We start from the raw sequence: 16,465 nt of genomic DNA on the forward strand, positions 1-16,465 counted from the left end.
TGCTGCTCGCGGAGCTTTAAAACACGTGATACGGTTTGTTTGATCCATTGGCACACGTTACCCATGGAAACGAAAGTCGAGAGACGCCCAAGCATCCGTTTCTATTTACACCGGTTCACCAAACTATTTTCCCTATTAAAACTTTAATTATCCGAAAACTTTTGCCAGATTCTAATATATGGAATACAAGTTTTAAAACGGTTTCGTTCGGAGCCCTAGTCTTTGTTGATTAATTTTCGCCTCGATTCGAGGAGAGGCTCTTTCTTATTGCTAACGATTCTCGCTGGTGCAAGTTTCAAGCATCTAAATCGAGGAATAATCGCGACAGACGGTCGATCGATCAACTATCAAGTAGTTCTTGCTTGTCCAAGTTTGCCCGCGAATAATTCATTGGGAAGGATATCATCCTGTGGATACTGGACAACTTTCTTTCTTTATCCTATTCGCCAATTGTCTTTCCTCCGAGAGTCAGTAAACGAGGAAAGAAAGTCCCCCACAGAGCACGTTCCGTTCTGATTGAAAAACTTTTTTCCTACTCGACGGGTTTTAATCGAATCTGCATTATCTGAGAGCTTCGTCGCAGTCGATTCAAAATCAGTTCACTTTGAGAATCTTTCGTGCATCGTGGTATCGTTTAGGGAATATGGAAGACAAAAGAGACTTAAAATCCTTGGTAATTTTCCTAAATGGAATAATTTTTAGATAAGACGTGTGTACAGAGACTGAAAGTATATCTAATTTTCATTATCCTGGTCGCTGGAGGCCGAGGAAGTTTAATTTCGGATAACTCGGTAAACATTGGCAACAACAACAATTTGTCTATCTTGAATTAAAAATAAAACGACAGACGGAACGATAGAAGAAAATTGCAACGAGACGGTTGCCAAAGTATTTACGCAAAAAATTAATGTCTAGGGTAGAGAATAGCATCCCGTTAACGCTACGCGACGCGAGTGTAATTATCTGTTTGTTCAAACGGCTCAAGTAACGGGAATAAAGTGCCGCGTCGGGGGCAAAGTTTGAGAAATGCAAAGGCCAAAGTGTGACGGCAGGTGAGAGAAACACGTCGGAAACATCGGTTGCGGGATTTAATGCGCTTCTGAAAAGTTTTACTGCGCAGAGGAATTTCTAATCGCGGACTAGAATTTGAACAGAGGTGCGTAGCGAGTACGCGTACGCATGCGCAGACTCGAGGCGGCGTCGCGACTGCGCATTGTCGTCGCGAGTGTGGCGGGGCGCGAGGGCGGTGTCGGTGGTAGAAGCAGGGAAACGTTTCTTAGCCTTTGCAAAGTTCTCGTCGTCGTGGTCGTTGTCATCGTACGATCGTCTGTCGTTTCGTTTGTGCATGCTGGTGGCGAACGCGGTGCAGTGAGTGGCGTTATTTCGGCGATCCTCGGTTCGATAACGCGTAAAGTTCCGCCGTGTCGTGTCGTGTCGCGTCGCGTCGTATCGTATCGTATCGTATCGTATCGTATCGTATCGTATCGTGTCGTCGTGTAGCCTTGTTACAGTCGCGTATGATACCTCGATGTGTCGACCTGTCGAGAGGCATCCCCGATCACGGTGGAATCAAAGGGTATAACCTGTCATCATCGTCGTCGCCGCCGCCATCGCTATCGTCACCGACGCTGACGACGACTACGTCGTCAGTCTCGATCAGCTGTCTCGCGGGTGAGTGAGTAGCCAAACGAAAGTTTGTTTTCTCTCTGTTCGTATCGCGTATGATACGCGTGGCTTGGTCGAATAACCGCATTCCTCACCTCAGCGAATGCTGTCGAGTGTAACCTAGTTGCGAGCTTTTGTAACGCCCTCGTGTTTATGCCGCGAAAATGCGAAACGTTTGAAACGCCGGGAGAGAGGAGTGCCGCGAGAAGTACGCAACGTCCAAGTGCGTAACGTCGTCGTCGGTGGCTCTGCGATCGTTCCTTCCGTCACGTTCGTTTCTCGATCTCGACGAATACAGATGTATGCATTCGCTCGATGCGAATCAGAGAGAGATTATCGATCTATCGGCGTTTCGGAGGCTGCCGATACTGCTGCTGCTGTTTTTGGAATCCCGCAGGGAATTCCATACCTATCAAGATTAACCTAGTTACGAATCTTTGATTCCGCCCTTCCGTTTCGTCCGCAAGACTGAGAAAGTACGGTCGTGAGTACGGTCATTACGTTTACTTGTGAATCTGCTAAAAATAACCAGTCGAGGATAACAATGTCGGGTGTTGGATTCCTCTGAAAATATCTTTTTTTTTCATTTGGAACGACAGTAAATACGAAGAGCAAAGCGTTTTTCTTTTTGCACCGGATTTGCGGATTTGCGGATTTCTAGTTGGACGTTTGGCGTCCTAAATTTTGTCAGGGCTAACCTATTTACTGGGTCTTTGGAACGCCTTCGTGTTTACACCGCGAAAAGAACGAACGTTCGAAAGTTGGCGAGAAAGCCAATGTATTTGGATTACACCCTCCTCTTTTTCCTTCTTCTTTCTTCTTCTTCTCCTCCTCCCCCTCTCCATCCCCCATCCCCCATCCTCCGCGCATACGTCTCACCCTTTCCCACTGTTTATACTTGTCGGTTGCGCGACATCGATACTTGAACTTAATTAACGACATTAATTAGGTCGTTAATTGCCGAGTACTCTTCACAGAGAAACAAATAACGAGGCTCGGTGTTGTTTAGAATCGTTACCCTTATTCTTTTTACGATCTTATTATTTCGTCAATAATAATTGAGCAGATTGTAATTGAATATCACTTGAGTACCGTTTAACTAACGATTAATCTATCGATAATCATGTTTTATCGTCGAGCTGTTTGCGAGTGTTTGGTACATTTGTGAAATAATCGATTCGAGGATGCGTTATTAAAAAACAAGCGATAGCATTTATTTAGGCGTCGTTTGGTAGATGTAGGGAAATAGCGACGCGAGTAGTATGGGATCGAATTGATCAGACGGCGGGCGGCGCGCAGCGTTTCGGTTGTTCCGATCGCACGAGTTACGCGCGGGAAATTTCTCTTTTTCTACCGCGTTTCTAATTAACGTTGTCGCGTATTAACTACACCATTATTAAACGTGTAGCACGACCGACTTTAAAGGATTGTTTTACGCGGTTCGAATTGCTTTTTTGCCCGGCTCTGTTTCTCCGTTTAAGCCGTAAATACGACCCAAGTAGAAGAATTTAGGGAGTAAGTATTTCCAGTTTAAGGGCCGAGTGCTCGATACGAACCCTTTTCGCAAAGAAAATGTCGTGATTTTATTCCGAATTAGCGAGGTAGGAATGGAATTTAGTTTCGCTCGGGGCATTCAAGTTGCTCGATTGCTTCGAACGAGAAGCCTGATATTTCGCGCTAACGATTAAATATTGTTCCATAAACGCGTGCCGGAAGCATCCGTCGTTCCCAGCGCCAGTTCCTTAATTACCCAGTTTACACGGATAGTATACATGGCGGTGGTGTTGCGATTGGTTCGCTGCTCACCGTAATCCCGACGCTCGTGATGATTGGTTAAACGTCGTTGCTGAATTTATTGCCGGAATTACTAGTGACTCGAGCGACTCGTGTGGCTCGGGCTCTCCTTGACATTTACAGTCGTCCAGTGGTAATGACTACCGCTCGACCGAAATTTCGGTTACTATTTTCGAAATTTCGTACTGTTGTCTTTCTCCAGACAAGCCCATTTCCAAGTAAAATTAGAAACTTGTTCTTTGCCAGTTGAGAAATTTGATCGATAGAAGCGATAAATGACGGCACTTGATACGCACAATCAAAGACTCGGTTCAACCTGGGCTATTATTTCTAGTTTTGGTGCTCGTTACGACCGACCTAATCTAACCCAGTTCCTTTATCCGTTCCGTGCAGCTGTTTTTATTTCAGCGACAACCTATTCACCGGAAGCCTTTTAATCTCTTTCTCTTTCAGACACAATTTCGATTAGCTTGTTTGGCCCATCGTCGCGCTTCCGTTCCTTCTGCTTCTCCCAGTAGACTTTTATAAGAAGCTATGGTGGTTATACGTGATTACCGAATCACGTTTCTTTGCTAGCCCAGCATATCCGACAAAAGTCTCGAAATATCAAAGGATACGTCGTACGGAAGGGTGAGATTTTTGCAAAGTTACTCGGTCCAGGAGATGAAAGCCGAGCAGTCTGTGCCCGCTGGCAGCCCGATATTAGCTCAATTCCGAAATAAAAGGGTGAAGTGTAGTAGTGAAGCCGGTCACCTAGACGTCAGACTTTTAAACGCGATAATGAAAGTTTTTCTTTGAGCCCGGGGTGTCGCAGTGAATCCGACTGGTCCCTAACAGCTTGCTGCTTAACTATTCCGAGAGCGTAGGGGCTCGAACGATGGGAGAATTCGGGACTTGCTTTACTCCGGCCACCTCGAATCTTTCTTTTCATCGTAAACCAACAGATTAATTATTTTATTGGTTCGTCGAAGGTTTCTTTTCGCAAAGGACAGCACCAGGCACCACCTTTCGAATCTCAAACAAACAGTGGAAAGAATGTGTATCGTGGGTGCGTACGATGCGAGAAACTTGTAAAGAATGCTGGCCAATCGCGGGACACAAAGGGACGGTAAAAATATCGTTCGTGTTCGTCTCGTTTTGCTTAGCAAACAATATGCAATCTCGGATTCGCGAGATTCCTTTACACTACAGACAACGGAGGACACATATTTTCGTAGCAAGCTTTTTCGTTGAACCTTTCGTTAAAAAGACACTGGTCTTAAACTTTATTTTCAATCATTTTCTAGACAAGTGCTCCCACGTCCCTCGGTATTTTTTCATCGTTTAGAACGCGATAAAAGTTGCAAGTCTCAAGTTCTTTTGATGACGACGAGTCGCATACCACGTGAACGTCGAAAAGATTTTTCACGTGTTGCTTATCTTCCTTCTTTTAAGGTCGCCACAATCGCTTATCGACCGGCGGGAATTACCGTCGTTACGGGCCACGCTCCTCTTATGCCATAATAATACCTATCGAAGCCCTTCCGATTTTGATCAACGTTTTAAAACAGCCTCCTCGATATCGATGTCTACGAAACTCTCTACTCCTCTTTCGTTTAGAGATACGCGTATCTTACGCTACGGAGAAATCATTAATTTTTAATCTCCCGTTCGACTCGATTTCGACCAAACGCAACATCATCGCATCGTAGTAATCGTCGCAGAATTATTGCAATCCTCTTTGCTTAATCTTCGAAACGCAATCGTGCTGGCCGTTTAAACGCTATTACACGTATAATCGAAATTAAAGTAACAATCGCCTCGTTATCTTTTCTAGTTTACGCGTTTCGTTAACGAGTTGCTCGATTAGATGAAACCGATACTAGGAATATTAGCGCGGTGGACCCCTTTTGCACACAAAAACCAACACTTTCGCCATCGAAATAGTAGTAATTAAAGTGGTGAATTTACGACCAGAGTAATATTCCTTTATCACCGGAGTCAGCTCCGCTAATTAATCTGCGCGAAGCGCGTTCGAGCGACTAAATTTATTTCACCTCTTGGTAAAATGTGTAGAAAAGCGACTTGGATTACACAAACATCGAACGAGAGGGAAGTATGCGCGAGCACGACAAGATGAACGACGTGTTTTCACGATGGCCTGACAACCACTCGTAATTGCATAAAGCGACACAAGGCCGTAATAAAGTTGCTCTTTCCTCGCCCTCCCTCTATCGTCTTTCGTGCTCCTTTGCTTGCCAGGATTTTCTATTTCGTTAACCTGTATCCCGTTTTTAATAATTTTAATCGCGTTTCCTCGACACCCTCTCTGTCTGCCTTTTCTTTATGTTTTCGTAGCAGCACGGCAGCCTCTATCCTAACGATAACCACGATTCTCTTCCCTCCGATCGCACCTATAGCTATCCATTATTTTGTTAATTCGATACCATTGGAAATTGAGTGTCGAATAGCCAACAGATTCGCAAACAAACGGTTATTATTAGACGATCAATTTCGCTGCTGACTGAAATCAGAGCATCCTTCGGAGTCCCGATAACGACGAGGCGTTTCCGAATCGTTAGGATTACAGTGGCCCTGATCTTGATACCGATTGCTTCGCGAGAATATTATTCGTGCCGGAACACCGCCGATTCGAAAAGGATTTTCCTCTTTAGCGTAAAGATGAAAAAGAGGTCGGATAAATTCATGTCGGTATCTCTGTAGGAAGCTAAAGAAATAGGTCAGTTAGCTTGAAACACGCAAGTAACGCGTCTCGTTCGAAAAAAGGAACCTCCACACTTTTAAAGACGGTTTTTGCGCTGTCGGTCGCTCGTCGAATACGCCTTGACGTCTACGACGCGGGTTAATTTCACCATTAGCCCGGATAATTTACTCTCGAGCAAACTCGAGCCAAGAAGAAATTTAGCAAGTCACAATGGATACCTCAAACCGCACTCCCCTGAGAGGCATTACGGAGGCTCAAAGCTTTTGGGAGAAAGTCTGCCGTAACCCTCTTGTCTGCAGTTTATCTGCTACAAGTGTTCCGAATACACAGACCTCGCGTAAAAGCGCAGAGCCAACCGTGGCACGCGACTCTGAAGCTCTTTCGTTTCTCCGGAATCACACACCATTTATCCCTACCTTAATCCTCCGATCCAATACTTGAACTTTTAGGTATCGATAGGTAAACAGTTGAATATATTATTAAGAATGCCGAGGGCTCCTTTTATCGATTTCGGCGGGTATGTCTGTTCACCAAAAATTATTGTAATTTACCCCCCCTCGTAATAATAATCCGTAACATTTACCGAAAAATAGTCGGATAAGAATTAGCGGAGTAGCGAATTGTCAGTTGATTTTCAATTAAATAAAAGATAGAATAGCCGGCTCGAGAGTGAAAAATTACATGCTGAAAAGGTTAAAGGGAACTTTATTCTCTTTCTCGTTCTGTTTTATTCTTCTGTTTCTCGTTTCCTCTCGGTTTTCTCTTGTTTTGCTTCGTTTTTGCGAGACTTTTGTCTTGGTTTTCAAAGAACTGGTAAGTTTCAGAGAAGTGGACCGACAGGAATAATTGCGCTGGGACGGATTCGCGTGTGGTTACATTGTGAATTCCGAGTTTGCGTGTCGAGCAAGTGAAACTCGGAACGAGTTGCAACAGTTTAATTAAATAACGGTAGAAATTCTTTTTCGGTGGACTTGATTTTCCACGTCTTGGCGATATTTTCTAACGAGCTACGCGGAAACGGTCCGGACGGACGAGATAAAGAAAGAAACTTGTGTCGTTGGAGACAACTCGTAGTTTTGTAGTTTCTTCATGTTTCGCTCGATTCTAAACAGCCGTTTTCCATTTTCCATTTCTTTGCAAATGTGTTTTGTTTTATTTGTTGTAAAATGTAATAGCGATAGGAATAGCACTAGTTTAATGGGAGAGTGTGTTGGAGCCAGGTGTTGTGCAAACGGATGGACATTTGCACCGGCGCGGCACGAATTCAGTAGTTTTGACTGATTGTGGTCAGACGTCACCGGCAGCAGAGCAAACAGTAGTTTGGGGACAGTTGTGGTCCGACATTTGATTTTCGATTATACAAGTAGCATGATAATTTGATGCCGTTGTACGCGAGCGACGATTTTAATTATATTAAAGTACAATGTTCTTGGATGGAAAGACGGTGTTGAGTAAAATTAACGTAGGATGCCGCGTCTGCCTGAATTTCTCAGTTGTGCGCATTCCAACGGGAGAGAGAGCGTTTTCCGTGTGAAAAGACGTCCAAGACGCGGAGAGGTACGCCTCGGTGACTCGCGCGATGCGGTTAAAACCGGAAGGATACTTTGAATTTGCTTAATTACGAGACGACGCGCTGCAATGTTACAGCAGCGGGTGCTCATTCGCCTTTCAAACAACTCTGAACGGTTTGAACGGAACAATTTTTAAGGAAACGATAGATAATCGTAGGCAATAAAAGTGGATTTTTTACTCTGGTCGAGTAGGTAGTATGAGTTGTTTAAAACAGTCTGTACAACTATTGATAAAAATGGAGGAGGTATCGTTGACGGTGCGACAATGTTGTTAAAATTCAATAGGTAAAAGTTTTAGGTGATAAATATTCCCGTCGGGTTGAAATTGCTGTTTGAAGGGCGCGCGTAAAATTGATATTTAAATCGTTACCGAATTGAAAAACTTGGGCTCGCGTAGAAGCAGTGGGAGGTGGGCGGGGAGGACCGTGTGCACAGATTTCGGGCGGGTCGACTCTCCGCATTGATTTAGCAAAGAAGAGAGCTAGGACTAATGGGAGGTGTTGACGGGCCGAGAGGCAAGCAGCAGCAGCAGAGACAGAGGTTTTCGAATACATTTGCACGGCGAGTTTAGGCGTCGCGCGGCTCCGATCCTGCCGAGGAAGCCGGTTAATCTAAATAACACGTAGGAACCGACGCGACGGAAATCAGATTCGTAGAAATAATGCAGCCAGAGAGCGAGAAGGAGGCTGCTAGCTGGCTGGCTAGGTCTCTCTTGGCGGAAATTAAAATGCTCCCGTTTGGCTGCGAAAAGAACTGGATCCACAGCGAACATTAAATAAAACAGAGTAGAAAGCGCGGAGCGGACACCTGGTAAAAAATTCTTCGTCGCGGTCCTTTCGGAAAACGCATTTCAGAAGGAGATGTAAAAGAAAATGAAAAATATCGATCTCGTGGCCGACTTGACGCGCGTTATACGCCACGTAGCTTGGCACATTGTATTAGGACGAAAAGCTGCGCATGCATGTTCTTGAATAGAAAATCTGCTCGAGCATTGGGACTGCTTCGATTTCATTCCTCCCCTCTCCTCCCCTATCCTCCCCTACAATATAAGCTCGTATCTTTGATCGGGGATACAAGGTGTGTCTATTTTTCTGCCCTTAAAACCCTCGTTCTTACAGTTAACGTCGGTCGGAGTCCTCGAAGGTGTCCAGTGCCCGGGTGCTTTTATCTTAATTGATTTTCTTTCTTTTATCGTTTAAAATGTCGAATCTGGAGCGCAAACCGATTTCCCACCTAATATTCTTGATGCATTTCAATTTTTATCCGAAACATTTCGCCGATATTGCCAGTAACTTGAACGATGCGTCGATTACAATGGGACCACCCACCGGGTCTCTATAGAAGAGCGCCGCTTACGAAAAGACAATGGCGCAGCGATATTTTCTAGCCGGTCGACGGAAGAATTTGCACTATTCTAGAGGCCGCGGATAAAAGCACAAGGGAAATGGAAATTTCCTCGAAATCCGAAACCGACGACGAGATTACGCACGTACGTTCTTAATAAACCACTATATCACAAAGGACGCATTACACGCGGGGGTAATGGTCGGTGAAATTGCGATCGTAACACGGCACCGACATCATCGTTACGTGGTCTGCACACGTTGCAGCTTTGCAACTGGCCTGCTTTTTATCTCTATTGTATTTCTAATAAAAATTCAACAATAAATATTGGATAAAAATGAAAAACGAACGACGTACGATACGTCCATACTTAATCCAGCTTGGAACATACGCGTGTATATGTATAAAGTTTTATTAGAATGCAGTAAAATGTAATAGAGGTTCGAAACGAAAACAGGGTAGACTGAAATTAATAAGAAATTAAATTTGCTCGTGTCGAGCGAATATGTAAGTACATGAATATTTTTCCCTCTGTTACAGGTGACCGTCCAATAGCTGTGTTTCGCGTTTCGACTCAGCCTACGGTAAGCAAGTCAGTTTTTCCTTCCGGTCGTTTCTAATAATCCCTTTACGCGCTCGTATACCTGACCGGGTAATAGCAGTAAAACCGACTCGATGCATCGTTACCCCGTGTATAGTTTTTGTCGCTCCGACTGGGCAGCGTCTTTTCTCTCCGTACGCGATGAATAAAAGGCCCGAGGGCCTCGATTGTTTTCTTTTCCGATCGTCGATCGGCTGGCCGGCGTGGTATTGTTGCCCGGTTGAGGATAACGGATCCGAATAAGGGAGGACCGGACCGCTCGATGGGAGAGAGGAAATTGATCGAACAAATTGAAAAGCGCGGACGCTCATGATTTCACGTACCGACGGAATTCTACTTTGAAAGTGATTCGCGAGGCACGAGGTTAGCAAAATTAAATAACGACCGACTGATAAACGATGAGCAAGTTGTCGCGGCGGCGAGCCACGTGTTCGTAGTTTGCGCTCCAGGACATCGATTGCCACTTTACACGCAGAGTGGACAGTGTCGATGACACTTGCTTGTTCGTAAATAAGAGACATTTCGGATCTGACGTCTCGTTGCGAGCCAGAGACGCGGGCAAATTTGTTAATTCGCAAACAAACTTGTCTCTCGCTTCTGCTCTCGGACACTCGGGGGCTGTTTCGAATCAGAATGTTCTTCTCCCGCGAAAATCAACGTTACAAACTATTAAGTAGCAAGTTCCGTAACAGGCTCCCGCGTTGGCGAACTTGCATCGTTTCGACTTTAACGTCACTTTAAATGCCGAGGAGCGACGTTGAAGAGCGTTCCGAGCGTTCAGAGACTAGAACGCGTACGTTTACCTCCGAGCTCGCTGAAACAAAAATATCGAAAAGATCGGTTCGTTCGATAGTGCCGACAACCTGCGAATAAGGTATTTAATCGAACGATGCTGTTGTTAGAGATATTTCTTGTCCCAGGTTCGTTTGATCTCGTTGCCTCGACAGAGGAATGATCGTTCCGAACGAGATCGCCGCGTCCGGTGACGACGCTTAACGACGATAACGATGCCCCCTCCATCTACCCTGGAAATAATTATCCGCGGGTCGTGTCGAAATGGACAAATAGTTGGTCGAGTATGGAAACCCTCGAGCGTCCGCAGAGTCGCGCATTTAATTGGAGCACATATTAATTAGGCAATTTCCGCGCTCGATTCTATTATTCGATGCAACATCCTGGGAACAGCTGTCTTTGCCTGTTTCCATTTCCTTCCAAGCTGCTTCGTTCTCGTCAGCTTTCGATTTTTTCACTCGGTTTAAACTTACGCTTGATCGATTACGCCCGATCGTTGCTCCCCTCGCGTACGATATTGCACGGTCGAATCTTGGAAAATCCGTTTATCGTAGATATTAAAAAGGAGGAAGGAAAGGGCGGGTGGGTAGTTATCATCCAGCAATCCGGATGAAAGTTGTAGATTGTTGGGTTGCTCGGGCAGGTAGTAGGGCTCAGGAATCGACGTTCCACAAGGTGGCCCCCCGCACAACGACCTATTTTCCGTATTTTCACTCTCGTCCTCGTCCCGCGCGTAGCTTTTGTTGCTCCCTTTTCATCGCCCCAACCGTGGATTCAGGTCAGCTCCGGTCGTTGGTTTTACAGCGACGACCCTCCGCCCCCATCGGGCCACTGACACGTACACGCGTACACAGGACCGTTCGCACCCACAGCCCATCAGGCCACGCTGCTCGAACACCGAGACGACGTGTACCAGTCCACGAAAATTGCCGGAAACGCGCTACTTGACCGGGAATAATTGCCATCGACGAGACGATCGATTTCTCGTTTATGCGAAACGCTATCTGCGAATTGCTGTCCGATGATTGGCGAGAAAAAAAGGACAAGATCGTTCACGATACTACCTTCTAGATCCTGTTACCCGATTACGGGGGTCAATTAGAATAATTTTTCATCGATAGACGTATCCCCGAATTCCTAGTAATTTTCGAGAGAAAAAACGAGGAGGCGGCCGGTCGGTCGACGCGTTTCCAGCAGTGTTTTCGCAGCGGTCGGAAACCTTTGTTCGTTTGAAAGGACAGCGAGCACGGAATATTTCGTCTTGGGCGTTAAATAGTGTCGCTCGGGTCTCGGTTTCGTTACGGATTCCCCCGGGCAAAACCACCTAACGACCAGACGTCGTTACACGCGTTACAACAGCCAATTTGCTTTAAAGGGAAAACGAGTTTACCCGTTCGCGAGCCAGTCGACAATTTAGCCCCGCTGTTTTTCCTGCCCAGTCCCTTTGTCCAGACGGAAATTCGATTTTTTTTCTCTCGACGAAACTTTGCGTCGAAATACCATCTCGATATTTCAATTTTACGATACAGAATTACTCGTAACTAATTCTCGACGAGAGTCACTTTTTTATCGCTATACGGTCCAAGGGGAGGATTTCTACATATACGATAATTGGAAAACAGAAAAACGAGGGATAAAGGAACGGTCGTTTTCATAAGAGAGGGCGCGACGCGCTCGGAATCCTCGTCGAAACGAAATAATTGTTGTTACGGGTCGATAACTCGCCGTTACCTCGGTAATTTTAGCGTCGTCGAATGGAGGGATAACAGAGTCTTGTTCCAATTTCGATTGGGTGTTTCCTCGTAGGGGAGGGCAGGACGAAAAGGGAGTATCGCGAGGAACCCAGAGACCCGGACGGGGACAAGGAAACAACTCGAGCGCGAATATTCACAGCAGATGGAAAAGTTTTCTTCCTCTTGCAGTCTCGGCAGTCTCGGCAGTCTCGGCAGTCTCGGCAGTCTCGCCCTTAACGCCGCCGCTTTATGAGAATCCTGTCAAGTTTAGTCGAGCGAAACACCTCGGCACGGAACTTTGGCGTCCTCCGTCTATTTCGATGCCTCTTTTTAGTAACGATCGCGACCCAGTCAGTCGTAGGATATATTAACGGTAAATCTACCGACGCTTCGGCTCTCTCTCCACGTATACCCGAACAAAATGAGTGATTACGCAAACATTCTGTATAAAAGTTTGATAAATCGATAGACGGGGAGTTTGGTGGCTCCGTAAAGAATTAATCGGTTGTCAGACGGTATCGTCGGGGATCCGATTTTTTCCCGGACCCGGCCAGTGTGCGTTACTCGGTAGCAAAGTTCCGTCGGCCCGGCGAATCCAAGTCCGGGGAACGGTAATAATTTCCTGTAGATTCCATCGCGTGCGCTAACGCGCGAATATAACTTATGGAATCGTAACGCCGACCGGTCGATATTGAATTGAGTCGAAAACGCGCGCGCATATAGCCCCTTTTCCGTGGATCATGCTCGACACGCTACGACACGTGGAAATATGAAATTTTCGGTGGTCTGCTGGTTACTTGGTCGTCCGTAAGTAGAGAAACTGGTAGGGAGGGGGCGATACGGCTACCGGGATTATCAGGGCGAACCGATGATAAGACTAGTTTCCCTAATGATCCATCCATCACCTACACTACCTGCGGAGTAGTCGAAAGTTGGTCTCGTTATCTGCGAAACAGGCAAAGTTGCATCATCGTTGATGAGCGTCTACGCGGAACAGATAAAGGGAACTTGGCCTCTTTGGCGGGGCTCGTCTCGCGTAAAACGCTTGGAGCAGTGGGCTAGCTAACTAAAATACGCCGCGAATCTTAAAACTGTCGGCTACTTCCGGAAACTTGCTTTTCGATCGACGCGTCGTGCAATTTCCCAACAGATTTTCTGTCGAAATTGGTCACGCGGGGACGTTTACCGCATCCATCCGCTGGTATCGAGTTGTACATTTCCATTTAGCGGAAATATGTATCCTGGAAAGGCGAACGGCTCGCTCTCTCCGTAGGTTTTAAACTCAATTTGCGCTCTCCTGATCTTCCCGTGGAAAGTGAAGCCTGCGGGCTAATGAATACGGGCTTTCGAGCCGAGCAAACCGCTGTCGTTTTCTCATTTTTCTTATCATACGTGACGCGCTCGACGTTGGCTTTGTGTCGAGCTTCACTCTGCATTCCTTAATATCGCGGTTAAGAGGTAAAGGCCCCACGCTACAAATTGGCCCTCCAATTTCCAACACACTTTTATACCGATACTCACCCGCGGCTTTTAAACACTTGGAAACCGCACGTATAGAATAAATCGATTTTTCGTCTACGAGCAGGTTATTTGTTTCGAAAATATTGCGGAAACGTACGGACCAATTGTCCCCTTGGTTGTTACTCTTGGACTCGAAGCGGTGGAATTTTTGTTGGTTCGTCGATTCGATGAATCTCGTCCGAAAACCGATAGGAGGGACGCGACCGCAAATATCGCGGTAAATTTAGTTCGTTTCGACCGTTGGAACGAAACTTGTGTCGGCGGTAGTTGCCGAATCGAACCGAATCGAACCGAATCGAACCGAGTACGGTTTTCTTTCTGTACATTTTCCAATCTCGATCCCGAAACTCTTACTCTTCTATTTCTTTCGTTTGTTATTCGCGTTCGGATTCAAGTATGAATACGGCCAGAGCAAAGAAAATCAGAAACGAAGCTCGGATGTAACACGCGTTTCCGTCGGCGTGCAAAATAAATTGCTTCTCGGACTCGTTAAGAATAAGTAAGTAGTATTCGTCGAGGATTCCGTTTTGCGCGTTCCTGGCTCGGTAAATAAGACCCATCGAGAGTGTTGCTCGTAACATTCGCGTTTCAAGAAACTTATTCGACGCGACGGAGACGTTGGCTCGTCGTAATTAAAATTATACAATTGAAAAAGGAAAGGCGAGCCAACAGGCCGACGACTGCTCTTTACGTATATTCTCAAAGATGCTCGACATCGTTTCGTTAAAGACGCAAGCTTCGTAGTATTTTTCATTCTACGTTTATTGAGAAAGGAAAGAACGTGCAAGTTTGTTGGGGACTTTGAGAGACAAGTTTCAAACTATTTTCATTATCGGATCAAACAACTTTAAACGAATTTATACGAGACGACGTAACGTTATATTTCACACAGTTGCCCCAAGTAACGTTAGGCGTGTAACGTCGTTGGAAAAATATTAACACAGAGACGAGAGATAGCGAAAGGTGGATTTACCTGAATATAACGACAGACAGGGTATTGTGGGGAGTTTGGAAACTGGCCAAGTATCGATAATTAGTTTCTGCACGAGCACAAAGAAACTGGAACGAAATTAAGACAACGGCTTCGAGATGGACCGGTCCAACAATAAGCCGCCGGTCCCGGTCTTTGAAGCAACTTTTAAGCGGACTAATTTACGATAATGGTATCCCGAGGGTGCTAAAGCATCCCGTGGTGGGATTCGAGATGCGATTAAAGTCGCGTCTCTACGATCATCGCGGACCAAAATTATCGTTTGCCCATTTTACGGCCAACTAAAAACGTAGTAACGATCCGAGTGGGAAATTGTCGTTTGATCGGTAAGAAGAAGAAGAAGAAGAAAAGGACGAACAAAAGACTAAAACGCGAGTTTTAGGTTTCGTTTGGCCGTAGGCGTACACCGAATCTCGGCACCTTTTTTCGCGAGAACGGACAAAAAGGTTTATACGGGGTCCAAGGTTCGTTCTTGCCCCGGTGTATCGCAAAACGGCTACAACCTGCCACGATTGCCTCCGATCTTCTTTCTCGCGATTGGTCTACTCTGCTTTTCCCTAAAAAATTCCTATCGGAGGCCAACAGTTAATTGCTCTTTTCCAATCTGTTCACTCAACGGGCCGCGCGACGACAAAATATTAAATCTTTACTTTGGTTGCATGCCTTTTACTTGGCGATAGCTCTATTACGGTATAAATGTTTCGATTCAGAGTTTGAAATGAAACTTGCACGATCTACGGGCTGTTATCGATGCAGAGTATAGAGGCATGGCTGCTGCGATAAATGTATGTTTCGCAATTGTAAAGCGTCCTTTCCGATGCAGCTGAAAGTTAAATGAGGTCGGGAAGGTTCACCATAACCGATAATACAGGTGTTGTGTACCACGGTGCCCCGAAGTCGTCGCGATGTTTGCGTCGTTGACTCTCGTTACGAACTTTCGCGATCTCTGCTTGGTCATCTTTTCTTTTTTCGTAACGCTTGGAAGTTTCGAAAATACCGAAACAATATTTGTGTGTGGGGGGGTTGCAGTATTGAAATAACGGGCACAACAGTCCATGTCTTTTTTCTTTAACGTTAGAAATTTTTCACGAGACATCGATTATTTTACACGGATAAGCGTGATCGGACCATAAGATAAGGAAATTAATTTTATAAATAGTCATAAAATAAGATTTAGCATCAGAAATTCCTCCGACATCCGTCGTTGCTTGTGATAGATGCCAGGGAGCGGAGTTTAATCACGAGTCATGTCCCATTTTCATCATCTGCTAAATCGATCAGTAGTACACCCACTGAATGACTGCGGAGACGTTCCTTCGGTTCCGTGATATTGCCTCGGCTGTAGATCTTTGCCAGCGAGAAAGATCGACATCTAGCGGTGTCTGCACAAACTACGCGTAGTTGCGTAGTCATTGCGCTACATTCAAAATTATGTACAATTTAATTAAGGCGTTTATCGCTATTATTCATAGAGTGGAAATGGAATGGAAAAAATAAAAATGATCGAGCCGAGACGTCTCGTAGAATGAAAGTTACGAGTGCACCACGTACCAACGACAGCCAACGGTGAACGCAGCTTATAAAAGAAGATTTGCGCCACTGTCGCATAAATGTTTCATAAAGCTGTATCGATACATACAGTATTCATATATGCGGTACAGCCGTCGAAAGCTTTGTCCGCGTTAAACGAATTTTACAACGTTCGCGTAAAGTGCGATCGTGTAATTAACGAAAATTTGATAATATCGT

At 45.5% G+C, this 16,465-nt stretch overlaps 1 protein-coding gene across 8 annotated transcripts in view; it reads left to right on the forward strand.

Moving 5' to 3' along the window:
• Nachra3 (nicotinic acetylcholine receptor alpha3 subunit) overlaps positions 1–16,465 on the forward strand; it is a 45,664-nt gene that overhangs the window by 2,473 nt on the left and 26,726 nt on the right. For 3 of the 8 annotated variants that reach the window (XR_013079465.1, XM_076762730.1, XM_076762731.1), the window contains exons 1-2: positions 1,139–1,671; positions 9,619–9,662. The gene's annotated coding sequence lies outside the window, so the exon portion shown is untranslated. Of the gene's footprint in view, positions 1–1,096; positions 1,672–9,618; positions 9,663–16,465 lie in introns of those variants that run through there. The other 5 variants (XM_076762724.1, XM_076762728.1, XM_076762727.1 and 2 more) reach the window with 5 other exon arrangements.

Source organism: Colletes latitarsis, chromosome 3, assembly GCF_051014445.1.
Source record: "Colletes latitarsis isolate SP2378_abdomen chromosome 3, iyColLati1, whole genome shotgun sequence".
Classification (NCBI taxonomy): domain Eukaryota; kingdom Metazoa; phylum Arthropoda; class Insecta; order Hymenoptera; family Colletidae; genus Colletes; species Colletes latitarsis.